The sequence below is a fragment of the Oncorhynchus masou genome, chromosome 24 (genome assembly GCF_036934945.1).
Source record: "Oncorhynchus masou masou isolate Uvic2021 chromosome 24, UVic_Omas_1.1, whole genome shotgun sequence".
NCBI classification, from domain to species: Eukaryota; Metazoa; Chordata; class Actinopteri; order Salmoniformes; family Salmonidae; genus Oncorhynchus; species Oncorhynchus masou.
In genome coordinates, this window is record NC_088235.1 from 6,850,532 (window position 1) to 6,870,070 (window position 19,539).

The 19,539-nt window shown below is 44.6% G+C and overlaps 1 pseudogene; it reads left to right on the top strand.

Moving 5' to 3' along the window:
• The window catches only part of LOC135511812 (short/branched chain specific acyl-CoA dehydrogenase, mitochondrial-like), a 31,501-nt pseudogene extending 12,509 nt beyond the window's left edge, over positions 1-18,992 (top strand).
• Positions 18,993-19,539: the final 547 nt, after the last annotated feature.

Here is a 19,539-nt window from a genome sequence, read left to right on the forward strand (position 1 = left end):
CAGACTGTAGAGGAGTTTCTCCTTAGTGTTTGTCTTCAGACTGTAGAGGAGTTTCTCCTTAGTGTTTGTCTCCAGACTGTAGAGGAGTTTCTCCTTAGTGTTTGTCTTGTCTCCAGACTGTGGAGGAGTTTCTCCTTAGTGTTTGTCTCCAGACTGTAGAGGAGTTTCTCCTTAGTGTTTGTCTTCAGACTGTAGAGGAGTTTCTCCTTAGTGTTTGTCTCCAGACTGTAGAGGAGTTTCTCCTTAGTGTTTGTCTTCAGACTGTAGAGGAGTTTCTCCTTAGTGTTTGTCTTGTCTTCAGACTGTAGAGGAGTTTCTCCTTAGTGTTTGTCTTCAGACTGTAGAGGAGTTTCTCCTTAGTGTTTGTCTTGTCTTCAGGCTGTAGAGGAGTTTCTCCTTAGTGTTTGTCTTGTCTTCAGACTGTAGAGGAGTTTCTCCTTAGTGTTTGTCTTCAGACTGTAGAGGAGTTTCTCCTTAGTGTTTGTCTTGTCTTCAGGCTGTAGAGGAGTTTCTCCTTAGTGTTTGTCTTGTCTTCAGACTGTAGAGGAGTTTCTCCTTAGTGTTTGTCTTGTCTTCAGACTGTAGAGGAGTTTCTCCTTAGTGTTTGTCTCCAGACTGTGGAGGAGTTTCTCCTTAGTGTTTGTCTCAGACTGTAGAGGAGTTTCTCCTTAGTGTTTGTCTTCAGACTGTAGAGGAGTTTCTCCTTAGTGTTTGTCTTCAGACTGTAGAGGAGTTTCTCCTTAGTGTTTGTCTTGTCTTCAGACTGTAGAGGAGTTTCTCCTTAGTGTTTGTCTTGTCTTCAGACTGTAGAGGAGTTTCTCCTTAGTGTTTGTCTTGTCTTCAGACTGTAGAGGAGTTTCTCCTTAGTGTTTGTCTTCAGGCTGTAGAGGAGTTTCTCCTTAGTGTTTGTCTTCAGACTGTAGAGGAGTTTCTCCTTAGTGTTTGTCTTGTCTTCAGGCTGTAGAGGAGTTTCTCCTTAGTGTTTGTCTTCAGGCTGTAGAGGAGTTTCTCCTTAGTGTTTGTCTTCAGACTGTAGAGGAGTTTCTCCTTAGTGTTTGTCTTCAGACTGTAGAGGAGTTTCTCCTTAGTGTTTGTCTTGTCTTCAGACTGTAGAGGAGTTTCTCCTTAGTGTTTGTCTTCAGACTGTAGAGGAGTTTCTCTTTAGTGTTTGTCTTCAGACTGTAGAGGAGTTTCTCCTTAGTGTTTGTCTTGTCTTCAGACTGTAGAGGAGTTTCTCCTTAGTGTTTGTCTTCAGACTGTAGAGGAGTTTCTCCTTAGTGTTTGTCTTGTCTCCAGGCTGTAGAGGAGTTTCTCCTTAGTGTTTGTCTTGTCTTCAGACTGTAGAGGAGTTTCTCCTTAGTGTTTGTCTCCAGGCTGTAGATGAGTTTCCCCTTAGTGTTTGATGTCCTGTTGAGTGGTAGCTCCTAGGAAACAGCTCCTTCCTGGTTTCCACGCTGTTGGAACCTGTGTATGTGCCCAATAGTTTGATTTTGTATCAAGCAGTAAATGACAGTATCTGCCTCTTTTGTTGACAGGGTCACAGAGGTATCACCTGCTTCATCGTGGACAGAGACGCAGAGGGGCTTCAGATCGGCAAGAAGGAGAACAAACTTGTCCTCTCAACCTGGATAACTGAGAGCTTCTTCAACCTGTCCTCTCAACCTGGATAACATCAAGGTAGGTAGGCTCTTCAACCTGTCCTCTCAACCTGGATAACATCAAGGTAGGTAGGCTCTTCAACCTGTCCTCTCAACCTGGATAACATCAAGGTAGGTAGGCTCTTCAACCTGGATGACCTGTAGGCTCTCAACCTGGATAACATCAAGGTAGGTAGGCTCTTCTCTTCAACCTGGTCCTCTCAACCTGGATAACATCAAGGTAGGTAGTAGGCTCTTCAACCTGTCCTTCAACCTGGATAACATCAAGGTAGGTAGGCTCTTCAACCTGTCCTCTCAACCTGGATAACATCAAGGTAGGTAGGCTCTTCAACCTGTCCTCTCAACCTGGATAACATCAAGGTAGGTAGGCTCTTCAACCTTCTTCAACCTGGATAACATCAAGGTAGGTAGGCTCTTCAACCTGTCTCTCAACCTGGATAACATCAAGGTAGGTAGGCTCTTCAACCTGGATAACATCAAGGTAGGTAGGCTCTTCAACCTGATAACATCAAGGTAGGTCTCAACCTGGATAACATCAAGGTAGGTAGGCTCTTCAACCTGTCCTCAACCTGGATAACATCAAGGTGGAGGCTCTTCAAACATAGGCTCTTCAAGGTAGGTAGGCTCTTCAACCTGTCCTCTCAACCTGGATAACATCAAGGTAGGTAGGCTCTTCAACCTGTCCTCTCAACCTGGATAACATCAAGGTAGGTAGGCTCTTCAACCTGCTCAACCTGGATAACATCAAGGTAGGTAGGCTCTTCAACCTGTCCTCTCAACCTGGATAACATCAAGGTAGGTAGGCTCTTCAACCTGTCCTCTCAACCTGGATAACATCAAGGTAGGTAGGCTCAACCTTCAACCTGGATAACATCAAGGTAGGTAGGCTCTTCAACCTGTGTTCTCAACCTGGATAACATCAAGGTAGGTAGGCTCTTCAACCTGTCCTCTCAACCTGGATAACATCAAGGTAGGTAGGCTTCAACCTGTCCTCTCAACCTGGATAACATCAAGGTAGGTAGACTCTTCTGTCCTTCAACCTGGATAACATCAAGGTAGGTAGGCTCTTCAACCTGTCCTCTCAACCTGGATAACATCAAGGTAGGTAGGCTCTTCAAGCTGTCCTCTCAACCTGGATAACATCAAGGTAGGTAGGCTCTTCAACCTGTCTTCAACCTGGATAACATCAAGGTAGGTAGGCTCTTCAAACAACCTGTCTTCAACCTGGATAACATCAAGGTAGGTAGGCTCTTCAACCTGTCCTCTCAACCTGGATAACATCAAGGTAGGTAGGCTCTTCAACCTGTGACAACATCAAGGTAGGTAGACTCTCAACCTGGATAACATCAAGGTAGGTAGGCTCTTCAACCTGACACACATTCAACCTGGATAACATCTAAAGGTATCAACTCTTCAACCTGGATAACATCAAGGTAGGTAGGCTCTTCAATGTAGGCTCTTCAACCTGTAGAGCGATTCTCTTCAACCTGGATAACATCAAGGTAGGTAGGCTCTTCAACCTGTCCTCTCAACCTGGATAACATCAAGGTAGGTACACTGAAAAGCTGTCCTGCTCAACCTGTCCATTCAACATGGATAACATCAAGGTAGGTAGGCTCTTCAACCTGGATAACATCAAGGTATATTAGGCTGTAACCGGTCCTCTCAACCTGGATAACATCAAGGTAGGTAGGCTCTTAACCTGGATAACATCAAGGTAGGTAGGCTCTTCAACCTGGATAGAACATCAGGTAGGTAGGCTCTTCAAGCTGTCCTTCAACCTGGATAACATCAAGGTAGGTGGCTCTTTAACCTGCTCTTCTTCAACCTGGACCAACATGTAGGCTCTTACCTGGACAACATCAAGGGATGTCTTAATCAGCTGTCAACCTGGATAGGTTTATATCTGGCTCTTAACCTGTCCTCTCAACCTGGATAACATCAAGGTAGGTAGGCTCTTTCAACATCAAGGTAGTTTTGTAGGCTCTTCCGTTGTCCTCTCAACCTGGATAACATCAATGTAGGTAGGCTCTTTAACCTGGATAACATCAAGGTAGGTAGACTCTTCAACCCGTCCTTTCAACCTGGATAACATCAAGGTAGGTAGGCTCTTCAATTCAACCTGGATAACATCAAGGTAAGGCTATTTTAACCTGATAACATCAAGGTAGGTAGACTCTTCAACCGTCCTCTTCAACCTGGATAACATCAAGGTAGGTAGGCTCTTTAACCTGGATAACATCAAGGTAGTTGATCTTCAACCTGGATAACATCAAGGTAGGTAGGCTCTTCAACCTGGACAACATCAAGGTAGGTAGACTCTTCAACCCGTCCTCTTCAACCTGGATAACATCAAGGTAGGTAGGCTCTTCAACCTGGATAACATCAAGGTAGGTAGGCTCTTCAACCTGGACAACATCAAGGTAGGTAGGCTCTTCAACCTGGACAACATCAAGGTTGGTAGGCTCTTCAACCTGGACAACATCAAGGTTGGTAGGCTCTTCAACCTGGATAACATCAAGGTAGGTAGACTCTTCAACCTGGACAACATCAAGGTAGGTAGACTCTTCAACCTGGATCATGATCCTCTTCATATACCTCCACAACATCAAGGTTGGTAGGCTCTTCAACCTGGACAACATCAAGGCACACACTCTTCAACCTTCATAAATATAACATGTCTAAATGTAACAACAACCAACAATGAAAAGCTGAATCTGAAATGCATCAACCTGTCCATCAGATCAGAAGCATGTTGATTGAATGGTAATGTAATGTGTGTATAATAATGACCTTCTAGCTGCGTATATGAAATGTGTCTGTACTCTCTGGAAGTGGCCAGTTTTAGTGTATCCGTATTTTAGATTCTGTCTATATATTTTGTCGGGCTGAGCCCATTTAGTCGACTGGTCCATTGATTGGTCCATAGGCTGTTGGGTCGACCAGAGATTTCTTCAGTCGAACAGACTATTACATTATTTTCATTGGCATACAAGACACCCGTGTGATTTGCGTCTGTCCGAGTGGACCAATCCGTTGCGGAGGCCGTGGGGATGTCGTAGTCCATCACTGTTAGACGTGCTACTGAAGTTTATATCTGGGTTATATTATGTAAGAACAACGGTGCAACGCTAATAAATACATAAATATTATTTTATAACGACGGCTCTTTCTCCCACCACGTTGGGTGTAGATGTAATGCTGTCCGCGGTTCGAACCGTTGAATATGCCCTCTTTCCTTACACCACGTTGCTATGTACATAATAGCAACGGTAACCAGCATGTTCTTAATGTTGCTATGTACATAATAGCATTGTTAACCAGCATGTTGGTTACCGTTGCTATGTACATAATAGCATTGTTAACCAGCATGTTGGTTACAGCTATGTACACATCAAAGGTAACCAGCATGTAATGTTAGCATATGTATCATAGCAAAGGTAACCAGCATATTGGTTACCGTTGCTATGTACATAATAGCATTGTTAATTGTTAGCAATGTTAGTGCCGTCAAACACCCTCTTGAATAATTTTGTGTCTTTAATTATTTAATCAAACAGTGCGCTTAAAAGCATCAGACAAGCTCAGTGCATATAGTTGATTTGATTAAAACACATAGGGTGTGTCTATATATGAATGAAAAATACACATTTAAAAATGTGATTCAACCAATGGATTGGTCGAAAGAACTGAGGACACTTGGTCGACCCAAGAGTTATTTTCTAAAGGGTGTCGGAGGACGGAGCCTAATATTTTGTCTGTTGTTGGCACCAACATTTCACCAAGTCAAATTCTGGCTACGTTGAAATGTACTTGCGAATAAAAGTGATTCTGGTTTTGGTTGAAGGTTCCTGGGAAGAACATCTTGGGTCAGATCGGATACAGCACCACACGGATACAAGTACGCCATCGGCATGCTGAACGCACCACATCTAAAGGCAGGATTGGGATACGCCGCTCAGATGCTGGGGCTGGCTCAGGGTTGCTTCTGACCAGGCCGTTCCCTACACCAGACAGAGGGTTCAGTTCGGCAAACGCATCTTCGACTTCCAGGTTAAAAACGTATTAATTTAAAAACATTTTTATACATTTCCTGGTCATGGAATTAATGTTTCTCCACTTGTAGGTGTTGCTGCTATGACCAGTGTGTGGCTTGCTGACTTCTATCAAACTCATCTTTGTGATTTATTTTAAAAGCCTCCATTATTCTCCATCTTTAACAATAATCGAGGTCATTTAGCAGACACTTAAAAACAAAAATCCAAAGCGACTCAGTCATGGCTGCATACGTTTTAGCCTGGCTGGCCCAGCGGGAATCGAACCCACAGCCCTGGCATTGCAAGCGCCATGCTCTACCACCTCAGCCACACAGAACCAGTGTTGTTATTGGAAGGAAACTCCAGCACACTAGTGATCATGATGCTTATATAATGTGATACAGCACCACATCTAAAGGGTGTTCTGTAATGTGATACAGCACCACATCTAAAGGGTGTTCTGTAATGTGATACAGCACCACATCTAAAGGGTGTTCTGTAATGTGTTACAGCACCACATCTAAAGGGTGTTCTGTAATGTGATACAGCACCACATCTAAAGGGTGTTCATGCAGCACCACATCTAAAGGGTGTTCTGTAATGTGATACAGCACCACATCTAAAGGGTGTTCTGTAATGTGTTACAGCACCACATCTAAAGGGTGTTCTGTAATGTGATACAGCACCACATCTAAATGTGTTACAGGCCACAGCACCACATCTAAAGGGTGTTCTGTAATGTGTTACAGCACCACATCTAAAGGGTGTTCTGTAATGTGATACAGCACCACATCTAAAGGGTGTTCTGTAATGTGTTACAGCACCACATCTAAAGGGTGTTCTGTAATGTGTTACAGCACCACATCTAAAGGGTGTTCTGTAATGTGATACAGCACCACATCTAAAGGGTGTTCTGTAATGTGTTACAGCACCACATCTAAAGGGTGTTCTGTAATGTGATACAGCACCACATCTAAAGGGTGTTCTGTAATGTGATACAGCACCACATCTAAAGGGTGTTCTGTAATGTGTTACAGCACCACATCTAAAGGGTGTTCTGTAATGTGATACAGCACCACATCTAAAGGGTGTTCTGTAATGTGATACAGCACCACATCTAAAGGGTGTTCTGTAATGTGTTACAGCACCACATCTAAAGGGTGTTCTGTAATGTGATACAGCACCACATCTAAAGGGTGTTCTGTAATGTGATACAGCACCACATCTAAAGGGTGTTCTGTAATGTGTTACAGGCCAGCACCACATCTAAAGGGTGTTCTGTAATGTGTTACAGCACCACATCTAAAGGGTGTTCTGTAATGTGATACAGCACCACATCTAAAGGGTGTTCTGTAATGTGTTACAGCACCACATCTAAAGGGTGTTCTGTAATGTGTTACAGCACCACATCTAAAGGGTGTTCTGTAATGTGTTACAGCACCACATCTAAAGGGTGTTCTGTAATGTGATACAGCACCACATCTAAAGGGTGTTCTGTAATGTGATACAGCACCACATCTAAAGGGTGTTCTGTAATGTGATACAGCACCACATCTAAAGGGTGTTCTGTAATGTGATACAGCACCACATCTAAAGGGTGTTCTGTAATGTGTTACAGCACCACATCTAAAGGGTGTTCTGTAATGTGATACAGCACCACATCTAAAGGGTGTTCTGTAATGTGTTACAGCACCACATCTAAAGGGTGTTCTGTAATGTGATACAGCACCACATCTAAAGGGTGTTCTGTAATGTGATACAGCACCACATCTAAAGGGTGTTCTGTAATGTGTTACAGGCCATGCAGCACCACATCTAAAGGGTGTTCTGTAATGTGTGCACCACATCTAAAGGGTGTTCTGTAATGTGTTACAGCACCACATCTAAAGGGTGTTCTGTAATGTGTTACAGCACCACATCTAAAGGGTGTTCTGTAATGTGATACAGCACCACATCTAAAGGGTGTTCTGTAATGTGTTGTTACAGCAGCACCACATCTAAAGGGTGTTCTGTAATGTGATACAGCACCACATCTAAAGGGTGTTCTGTAATGTGATACAGCACCACATCTAAAGGGTGTTCTGTAATGTGATACAGCACCACATCTAAAGGGTGTTCTGTAATGTGATACAGCACCACATCTAAAGGGTGTTCTGTAATGTGATACAGCACCACATCTAAAGGGTGTTCTGTAATGTGTTACAGCACCACATCTAAAGGGTGTTCTGTAATGTGATACAGCACCACATCTAAAGGGTGTTCTGTAATGTTTTACAGCACCACATCTAAAGGGTGTTCTGTAATGTGTTACAGCACCACATCTAAAGGGTGTTCTGTAATGTGTTACAGCATGCAGCACCACATCTAAAGGGTGTTCTGTAATGTGTTACAGCACCACATCTAAAGGGTGTTCTGTAATGTGATACAGCACCACATCTAAAGGGTGTTCTGTAATGTGTTACAGCACCACATCTAAAGGGTGTTCTGTAATGTGATACAGCACCACATCTAAAGGGTGTTCTGTAATGTGTTACAGGCCACATCTAAAGGGTGTTCTGTAATGTGTTACAGCACCACATCTAAAGGGTGTTCTGTAATGTGTTACATGCCATGCAGCACCACATCTAAAGGGTGTTCAGGCCATGCAGCACCACATCTAAAGGGTGTTCTGTAATGTGATACAGCACCACATCTAAAGGGTGTTCTGTAATGTGTTACAGCACCACATCTAAAGGGTGTTCTGTAATGTGTTACAGCACCACATCTAAAGGGTGTTCTGTAATGTGTTACAGCACCACATCTAAAGGGTGTTCTGTAATGTGATACAGCACCACATCTAAAGGGTGTTCTGTAATGTGATACAGCACCACATCTAAAGGGTGTTCTGATACAGCACCAATCTAAAGGGTGTTCTGTAATGTGGTGCAGCACCACATCTAAAGGGTGTAATGTGATACAGCACCACATCTAAAGGGTGTTCTGTAATGTGATACAGCACCACATCTAAAGGGTGTTCTGTAATGTGATACAGCACCACATCTAAAGGGTGTTCTGTAATGTGTTACAGCACCACATCTAAAGGGTGTTCTGTAATGTGATACAGCACCACATCTAAAGGGTGTTCTGTAATGTGTTACAGCACCACATCTAAAGGGTGTTCTGTAATGTGTTACAGCACCACATCTAAAGGGTGTTCTGTAATGTGTTACATACAGCACCACATCTAAAGGGTGTTCTGTAATGTGTTACAGCACCACATCTAAAGGGTGTTCTGTAATGTGTTACAGCACCACATCTAAAGGGTGTTCTGTAATGTGATACAGCACCACATCTAAAGGGTGTTCTGTAATGTGATACAGCACCACATCTAAAGGGTGTTCTGTAATGTGTTACAGCACCACATCTAAAGGGTGTTCTGTAATGTGTTACAGCACCACATCTAAAGGGTGTTCTGTAATGTGTTACAGCACCACATCTAAAGGGTGTTCTGTAATGTGTTACAGCACCACATCTAAAGGGTGTTCTGTAATGTGATACAGCACCACATCTAAAGGGTGTTCTGTAATGTGATACAGCACCACATCTAAAGGGTGTTCTGTAATGTGATACAGCACCACATCTAAAGGGTGTTCTGTAATGTGTTACAGCACCACATCTAAAGGGTGTTCTGTAATGTGTTACAGCACCACATCTAAAGGGTGTTCTGTAATGTGTTACAGCACCACATCTAAAGGGTGTTCTGTAATGTGATACAGCACCACATCTAAAGGGTGTTCTGTAATGTGTTACAGCACCACATCTAAAGGGTGTTCTGTAATGTGATACAGCACCACATCTAAAGGGTGTTCTGTAATGTGTTACAGGCCATGCAGCACCACATCTAAAGGGTGTTCTGTAATGTGATACAGCACCACATCTAAAGGGTGTTCTGTAATGTGTTACAGCACCACATCTAAAGGGTGTTCTGTAATGTGTTACAGCACCACATCTAAAGGGTGTTCTGTAATGTGTTACAGCACCACATCTAAAGGGTGTTCTGTAATGTGATACAGCACCACATCTAAAGGGTGTTCTGTAATGTGTTACAGCACCACATCTAAAGGGTGTTCTGTAATGTGATACAGCACCACATCTAAAGGGTGTTCTGTAATGTGATACAGCACCACATCTAAAGGGTGTTCTGTAATGTTACAGCACCACATCTAAAGGGTGTTCTGTAATGTGATACAGCCACATCTAAAGGGTGTTCTGTAATGTGTTACAGGCCACATCTAAAGGGTGTTCTGTAATGTGTTACAGCACCACATCTAAAGGGTGTTCTGTAATGTGTTACAGCACCACATCTAAAGGGTGTTCTGTAATGTGTTACAGCACCACATCTAAAGGGTGTTCTGTAATGTGATACAGCACCACATCTAAAGGGTGTTCTGTAATGTGATACAGCACCACATCTAAAGGGTGTTCTGTAATGTGTTCTGTAATACAGCACCACATCTAAAGGGTGTTCTGTAATGTGTTACAGGCCATGCAGCACCACATCTAAAGGGTGTTCTGTAATGTGATACAGCACCACATCTAAAGGGTGTTCTGTAATGTGTTACAGCACAGCACATCTAAAGGGTGTTCTGTAATGTGATACAGCACCACATCTAAAGGGTGTTCTGTAATGTTACAGCACCACATCTAAAGGGTGTTCTGTAATGTGATACAGCACCACATCTAAAGGGTGTTCTGTAATGTGTTACAGCACCACATCTAAAGGGTGTTCTGTAATGTGTTACAGGCCACATCTAAAGGGTGTTCTGTAATGTGTTACAGCACCACATCTAAAGGGTGTTCTGTAATGTGATACAGCACCACATCTAAAGGGTGTTCTGTAATGTGTTACAGCACCACATCTAAAGGGTGTTCTGTAATGTGATACAGCACCACATCTAAAGGGTGTTCTGTAATGTGTTACAGCACCACATCTAAAGGGTGTTCTGTAATGTGTTACAGCACCACATCTAAAGGGTGTTCTGTAATGTGTTACAGCACCACATCTAAAGGGTGTTCTGTAATGTGTTACAGCACCACATCTAAAGGGTGTTCTGTAATGTGATACAGCACCACATCTAAAGGGTGTTCTGTAATGTGATACAGCACCACATCTAAAGGGTGTTCTGTAATGTGATACAGCACCACATCTAAAGGGTGTTCTGTAATGTGTTACAGCACCACATCTAAAGGGTGTTCTGTAATGTGATACAGCACCACATCTAAAGGGTGTTCTGTAATGTGTTACAGGCCATGCAGCACCACATCTAAAGGGTGTTCTGTAATGTGATACAGCACCACATCTAAAGGGTGTTCTGTAATGTTACAGCACCACATCTAAAGGGTGTTCTGTAATGTGATACAGCACCACATCTAAAGGGTGTTCTGTAATGTGTTACAGCACCACATCTAAAGGGTGTTCTGTAATGTGTACAGCACCACATACAGCACCACATCTAAAGGGTGTTCTGTAATGTGTTACAGCACCACATCTAAAGGGTGTTCTGTAATGTGTTACAGCACCACATCTAAAGGGTGTTCTGTAATGTGATACAGCACCACATCTAAAGGGTGTTCTGTAATGTGTTACAGCACCACATCTAAAGGGTGTTCTGTAATGTGATACAGCACCACATCTAAAGGGTGTTCTGTAATGTGATACAGCACCACATCTAAAGGGTGTTCTGTAATGTGTTACAGCACCACATCTAAAGGGTGTTCTGTAATGTGTTACAGCACCACATCTAAAGGGTGTTCTGTAATGTGATACAGCACCACATCTAAAGGGTGTTCTGTAATGTGCAGCACCACATCTAAAGGGTGTTCTGTAATGTGTTACAGCACCACATCTAAAGGGTGTTCTGTAATGTGATACAGCACCACATCTAAAGGGTGTTCTGTAATGTGATACAGCACCACATCTAAAGGGTGTTCTGTAATGTGATACAGCACCACATCTAAAGGGTGTTCTGTAATGTGTTACAGCACCACATCTAAAGGGTGTTCTGTAATGTGTTACAGCACCACATCTAAAGGGTGTTCTGTAATGTGTTACAGCACCACATCTAAAGGGTGTTCTGTAATGTGATACAGCACCACATCTAAAGGGTGTTCTGTAATGTGTTACAGCACCACATCTAAAGGGTGTTCTGTAATGTGATACAGGCCATGCAGCACCACATCTAAAGGGTGTTCTGTAATGTGTTACAGCACCACATCTAAAGCACCACATCTAAAGGGTGTTCTGTAATGTGTTACAGCACCACATCTAAAGGGTGTTCTGTAATGTGTTACAGCACCACATCTAAAGGGTGTTCTGTAATGTGATACAGCACCACATCTAAAGGGTGTTCTGTAATGTGTTACAGCACCACATCTAAAGGGTGTTCTGTAATGTGTTACAGCACCACATCTAAAGGGTGTTCTGTAATGTTCTGTAATGTGATACAGCACCACATCTAAAGGGTGTTCTGTAATGTGATGCACCACATAAAGGGTGTTCAGCAGCACCACATCTAAAGGGTGTTCTGTAATGTGTTACAGCACCACATCTAAAGGGTGTTCTGTAATGTGTTACAGCACCACATCTAAAGGGTGTTCTGTAATGTGTTACAGCACCACATCTAAAGGGTGTTCTGTAATGTGTTACAGCACCACATCTAAAGGGTGTTCTGTAATGTGTTACAGCACCACATCTAAAGGGTGTTCTGTAATGTGTTACAGCACCACATCTAAAGGGTGTTCTGTAATGTGATACAGCACCACATCTAAAGGGTGTTCTGTAATGTGATACAGCACCACATCTAAAGGGTGTTCTGTAATGTGATACAGCACCACATCTAAAGGGTGTTCTGTAATGTGTTACAGCACCACATCTAAAGGGTGTTCTGTAATGTGTTACAGCACCACATCTAAAGGGTGTTCTGTAATGTGATACAGCACCACATCTAAAGGGTGTTCTGTAATGTGATACAGCACCACATCTAAAGGGTGTTCTGTAATGTGTTACAGCACCACATCTAAAGGGTGTTCTGTAATGTGTTACAGCACCACATCTAAAGGGTGTTCTGTAATGTGATACAGCACCACATCTAAAGGGTGTTCTGTAATGTGATACAGCACCACATCTAAAGGGTGTTCTGTAATGTGATACAGCACCACATCTAAAGGGTGTTCTGTAATGTGTGATACAGCACCACATCTAAAGGGTGTTCTGTAATGTGTTACAGCACCACATCTAAAGGGTGTTCTGTAATGTGATACAGCACCACATCTAAAGGGTGTTCTGTAATGTGTTACAGGCCACATCTAAAGGGTGTTCTGTAATGTGTTACAGCACCACATCTAAAGGGTGTTCTGTAATGCACCACATCTAAAGGGTGTTCTGTAACAGCACCACATCTAAAGGGTGTTCTGTAATGTGTTTCAGGCCACATCTAAAGGGTGTTCTGTAATGTGTTACAGCACCACATCTAAAGGGTGTTCTGTAATGTGATACAGCACCACATCTAAAGGGTGTTCTGTAATGTGTTACAGGCCATGCAGCACCACATCTAAAGGGTGTTCTGTAATGTGTTACAGCACCACATCTAAAGGGTGTTCTGTAATGTGATACAGCACCACATCTAAAGGGTGTTCTGTAATGTGATACAGCACCACATCTAAAGGGTGTTCTGTAATGTGTTACAGCACCACATCTAAAGGGTGTTCTGTAATGTGATACAGCACCACATCTAAAGGGTGTTCTGTAATGTGATACAGCACCACATCTAAAGGGTGTTCTGTAATGTGATACAGCACCACATCTAAAGGGTGTTCTGTAATGTGTTACAGCACCACATCTAAAGGGTGTTCTGTAATGTGTTACAGCACCACATCTAAAGGGTGTTCTGTAATGTGTTACAGCACCACATCTAAAGGGTGTTCTGTAATGTGATACAGCACCACATCTAAAGGGTGTTCTGTAATGTGATACAGCACCACATCTAAAGGGTGTTCTGTAATGTGTTACAGCACCACATCTAAAGTGTTCTGTAAAAGGGTGTTCTGTAATGTGTTACAGCACCACATCTAAAGGGTGTTCTGTAATGTGATACAGCACCACATCTAAAGGGTGTTCTGTAATGTGTTACAGCACCACATCTAAAGGGTGTTCTGTAATGTGATACAGCACCACATCTAAAGGGTGTTCTGTAATGTGTTACAGCACCACATCTAAAGGGTGTTCTGTAATGTGATACAGCACCACATCTAAAGGGTGTTCTGTAATGTGTTACAGCACCACATCTAAAGGGTGTTCTGTAATGTGTTACAGCACCACATCTAAAGGGTGTTCTGTAATGTGATACAGCACCACATCTAAAGGGTGTTCTGTAATGTGATACAGCACCACATCTAAAGGGTGTTCTGTAATGTGTTACAGCACCACATCTAAAGGGTGTTCTGTAATGTGTTACAGCACCACATCTAAAGGGTGTTCTGTAATGTGTTACAGCATCCATGCAGCACCACATCTAAAGGGTGTTCTGTAATGTGATACAGCACCACATCTAAAGGGTGTTCTGTAATGTGTTACAGCACCACATCTAAAGGGTGTTCTGTAATGTGTTACAGCACCATGCAGCACCACATCTAAAGGGTGTTCTGTAATGTGTTACAGCACCACATCTAAAGGGTGTTCTGTAATGTGTTACAGCACCACATCTAAAGGGTGTTCTGTAATGTGTTACAGCACCACATCTAAAGGGTGTTCTGTAATGTGATACAGCACCACATCTAAAGGGTGTTCTGTAATGTGATACAGCACCACATCTAAAGGGTGTTCTGTAATGTGATACAGCACCACATCTAAAGGGTGTTCTGTAATGTGTTACAGCACCACATCTAAAGGGTGTTCTGTAATGTGTTACAGCACCACATCTAAAGGGTGTTCTGTAATGTGTTACAGCACCACATCTAAAGGGTGTTCTGTAATGTGATACAGCACCACATCTAAAGGGTGTTCTGTAATGTGTTACAGCACCACATCTAAAGGGTGTTCTGTAATGTGTTACAGGCCACATCTAAAGGGTGTTCTGTAATGTGTTACAGCACCACATCTAAAGGGTGTTCTGTAATGTGATACAGCACCACATCTAAAGGGTGTTCTGTTATGTGTTACAGCACCACATCTAAAGGGTGTTCTGTAATGTGTTACAGACCACATCTAAAGGGTGTTCTGTAATGTGATACAGCACCACATCTAAAGGGTGTTCTGTAATGTGATACAGCACCACATCTAAAGGGTGTTCTGTAATGTGATACAGCACCACATCTAAAGGGTGTTCTGTAATGTGTTACAGCACCACATCTAAAGGGTGTTCTGTAATGTGATACAGCACCACATCTAAAGGGTGTTCTGTAATGTGTTACAGCACCACATCTAAAGGGTGTTCTGTAATGTGATACAGCACCACATCTAAAGGGTGTTCTGTAATGTGATACAGCACCACATCTAAAGGGTGTTCTGTAATGTGATACAGCACCACATCTAAAGGGTGTTCTGTAATGTGTTACAGCACCACATCTAAAGGGTGTTCTGTAATGTGTTACAGCACCACATCTAAAGGGTGTTCTGTAATGTGATACAGCACCACATCTAAAGGGTGTTCTGTAATGTGATACAGCACCACATCTAAAGGGTGTTCTGTAATGTGATACAGCACCACATCTAAAGGGTGTTCTGTAATGTGTTACATACAGCACCACATCTAAAGGGTGTTCTGTAATGTGTTACAGCACCACATCTAAAGGGTGTTCTGTAATGTGTTTCAGGCCATGTTCAGCACCAGATCGCCCATGTAGCCACCCAGAAGAGGCTGCCAGGCTGCACCACATCAACGCTGCCCGGCTGAAAGGTTACAGACCTTTCATCAAGGAGGCCTGCATGGCCACTTCACCTCAGAGGTGAGCTGAATGTAGAGACCAGGGCCCATGTTCATACAGCGTCACATCAGAGTGCTGATCTACGATCATATAATCACTGGACTGGTCCTGTATCAGAACCCTGCTCGGGGGGGTCCCGTAATGTGATCGGGGGGGTCCCGCCCCCTGCTAAAGGGTGTTCTGAGGGTCCCGCCCTGCTCGGAGATCTAAAGGCCCTGCTCTGTAATGGGGTCCCGCCCTGCTCGGAGAGGGGTCCCGCCCTGCTCGGAGAGGGGTCCCGCCCTGCTCCGAGAGGGGTCCCCGCCCTGCTCTTCAAATAGAGGGAATGAACAGTGCACATCCAAAAAAAATTCATTCAACAGCATCAAAGTATTTGTGTTGACTGTTCCTTGTTCTTTTCTGCATAAATTAGGTGGCAACGTTGACCACTTCAAAATGCATCGAGTGGATGGGAGGGGTCGGCTTCACCAAAGACTACCCTGTTGAGAAGTACTACAGAGATTGTAAAATAGGTACGTTTCTATGGCTAGTTCCAAAGCTATCCTGTACTGTTGCCATGCAACCCGGTGGGTAACATGACTCTGTGGGTTGGTGTTTAGGAACGTCATTACTACAGTTAGCTAGCTCGTTATTGGGCCACAGCAAGGTGGAGTGGGCAGGGGGAGGGGCTGGGCTACGCAGAAGGTAATCTGATCCTCAAAGAATTTCTCTGTCTGATCTTGGTGTTCTAGGAGAGAGGGGGTGGGTGCTAGGAGAGAGGGGGTGGGTACTAGGAGAGAGGGGGTGGGTGCTAGGAGAGAAAGGGGTGGGTACTAGGAGAAAGGGGGTGGGTGCAGCAGGAGAGAGGGGGTTCTGTAATGGAGAGAGGGGGTGGGCACTAGGAGAGAGGGGGTGGGTGCTAGGAGAGAGGGGGTGGGTGCTAGGAGAGGGGGTGGGTGCTAGGAGAAAGGGGGGTGGGTGCACAGGAGAGGGTGGTGGGTGCTACAGCAGAAAGGGGGTGGGTGCAAGGAGATCTAAAGGGGGTGGGTGCACATCTAAAGGGGGTGGGTGCAACATCTAAAGGGGGTGGGTGCAAGGAGAGAGGGGTGTGTCCAAAATAAGAGGACGGGGCCCTGTGGCGTCCTGGGTACAGCACCACATCTGTGGCATCCTGGGTACAGCACCACATCTAAAGGGTGCCCTGTAATGTGTTACAGGCCTGCAGCACCACATCTAAAGGGTGCCCTGTGGTGTCCTGTAAACATCTAAAGGGTGTTCTGTAATGTGTTACAGCACCACCTGGGTAATGTGATACAGGGCCCTCTAAAGGGTGTTCTAGGTAAGAGGGCGGGGCCCATCTGGGTGTTCCTAGGTGATACAGGGCGGGGCCCATGTAAAGGGTGTTCTGTAAGAGGGCGGGGCCCTCTAAAGGGTGTTCTAGGTAATGAGGGCGGGGCCACATCTAAAGGGTGTTCCTAATGTGTTACAGCACCACATCTAAAGGGGCCTGTAATGTGTTTACAGCACCACCTAAAGGTGTTCTCTTGACACAGAGGGCTGTAATGTGGGGCACCCATGTAAAGGGTGTTCCTAATGGTAAGAGTACAGCGGGGCCATCTAAAGGGTGTTCTGTAATGTATGAGGGCGGGCATCTAAATGTTCTGTAAGACACACCCACATCTAAAGGGTGTCCTGTAAGCTCTTACAGCACCACATCTAAAGGGTTTCTGTAATCGGTCGGTTCTACATTAAAGGGTGACTGTTGATGACAGAGACTTTGGCAGATCCAGGCTGTAATGTGAGACAGCACCACATGAACTGGTTCTCTTTGTGTCCAGTACTGACTAAGGGGTGTTCTGTATTTTAATTCCTATCTAAAGGGTGGTCTCCAGTAGGTTATGGACATAATGTGATAACATGTTGTTCTGTAATGTTCTATTCCAGTATTGGTGTAATGGGCATTAAAGCTGTTTCTCCGTCTCCAGTATTGGTGCCATGGTCATTAAAGCTGTTTCTGCTAATGGGTAATGGGCATTAAAGCTGTTTCTCCGTCTCCAGTATTGGTGTAATGGTCATTAAAGCTGTTTCTCTGTCTCCAGTATTGGTGTAATGGTTTCTCATCTCCAGTATTGGTGTAATGGTCATTGTTTCTCCGTCTCCAGTATTGGTGTAATGGGCATTAAAGCTGTTTCTCCGTCTCCAGTATTGGTGTAATGGGTAAAGCTGTTTCTCCGTCTCGAGAGGGGTATTGGTGTAATGGGCATTAAAGCTGTTTCTCCGTCTCCAGTATTGGTGTAATGGGCATTAAAGCTGTTTCTCCGTCTCCAGTATTGGGTGTAATGGGCATTAAAGCTGTTTCTCCGTCTCCAGTATTTGTGGGCATTGCTGTTTCTGTCTCCAGTATTAGGTGGGCATTAAAGCTGTTTCTCCGTCTCCAAAATTGGTGTAATGGGCATTAAAGCTGTTTCTCCGTCTCCAGTATTGGTGTAATGGTAAAGCTGTTTCTTAAAGCTGTTTCTCCGTCTCCAGTATTGGTGTAATGGGCATTAAAGCTGTTTCTCCGTCTCCAGTATTGGTGTAATGGGCATTAAAGCTGTTTCTCCGTCTCCAGTGGGCAGGGTGTAATGGGCATTAAAGCTGTTTCTCCGTCTCCAGTATTGTCTGGTCTGCATTTGGTGTTCTAGGATGTAATGGGTGCATTAAAGCTGTTTCTCCGTCTCATTAAAGGAGAGATTGGTAATGGGCATTAAAGGGGGTGGGTGCTAGGAGAGAGGTATTGGTGTAATGGTCATTAAAGCTGTTTCTCCGTCTCCAGTATTGGTGTAATGGTCATTAAAGCTGGTCTCAGGAGATTGGGGGTAATTAGGAAAGCTGTTTCTAGGAGTAGGGGTTGGTGCAAGGAGAATGGGTATTAGGAAAGGGGGTCTGCCAGTATTGGTGTAATGGTCATTAAAGCTGTTTGGGTATTGGTGTAATGGTCATTAAAGCTGTTTCTCTTTGTATCTACACAGGTACCATTTATGAGGGCACAACCAACATCCAGCTGTCCACCATGGCCAAGTTTATAGACAAGGAGTATGACCACTGACCTCTTGACCTGCCCTGGCTGTTTCCTCATCGTGTAGACTGGCCCTGGTGGCTGTTTCCTAGGAGACTGTGCTGCCCTGGCCCTCGGAGGTAGACTGACCTCCTGGGTGACCTCCTGCCCTGACCTCCTGTTTCAGCTAGGAGACCGACCATGGGTGCTACGACACAGGTAGCATGGAGACTGGGGTGTGACCTCCTGACCTGGTCCTCAGCATGGAGACTGACCTGACCTCCTGACCTGACCTCCTGCCCTGACCTCCTGCCCTGACCTCCAGGCCCTGGTCCTCAGCATGGAGACCAACCTGACCTCCTGCCCTGACCTCCTGCCCTGACCTCCTGCCCTGACCTCCTGCCCTGACCTCCTGACCTGGTCCTCAGCATGGAGACCGACCTGACCTCCTGACCTGGTCCTCAGCATGGAGACTGACCTGACCTCCTGCCCTGACCTCCTGCCCTGACCTCCTGCCCTGACCTCCTGCCCGGGGTCCTATTTCACCGACACTGACCTCCTGCGGTCCTGACCTCCTGCCCTGACCTTTGCCCTGACGGTTCCTGACTGGTCCTCAGCATGGCAGATCCAGGCTGAGTCCTGCCCTCCTGACCTGGTCCTCAGCATGGAGTACCGACCTGAAACCTCCTTTTGATTCCTGCCCTGGACCTCCTGGTGACCTCATGACCTGGTCCTAGCATGTTGTCTGTAATGTTCTGGTCCTCAGTATTGGTGTAATGGTCCTGCTGACCTCCGTCTCCTGATTGGTCCTAGCATGGGATTAAAGCTGTTTCTCCTGCCCAGTATTGGACCTCCTGGGCCCTAAAGC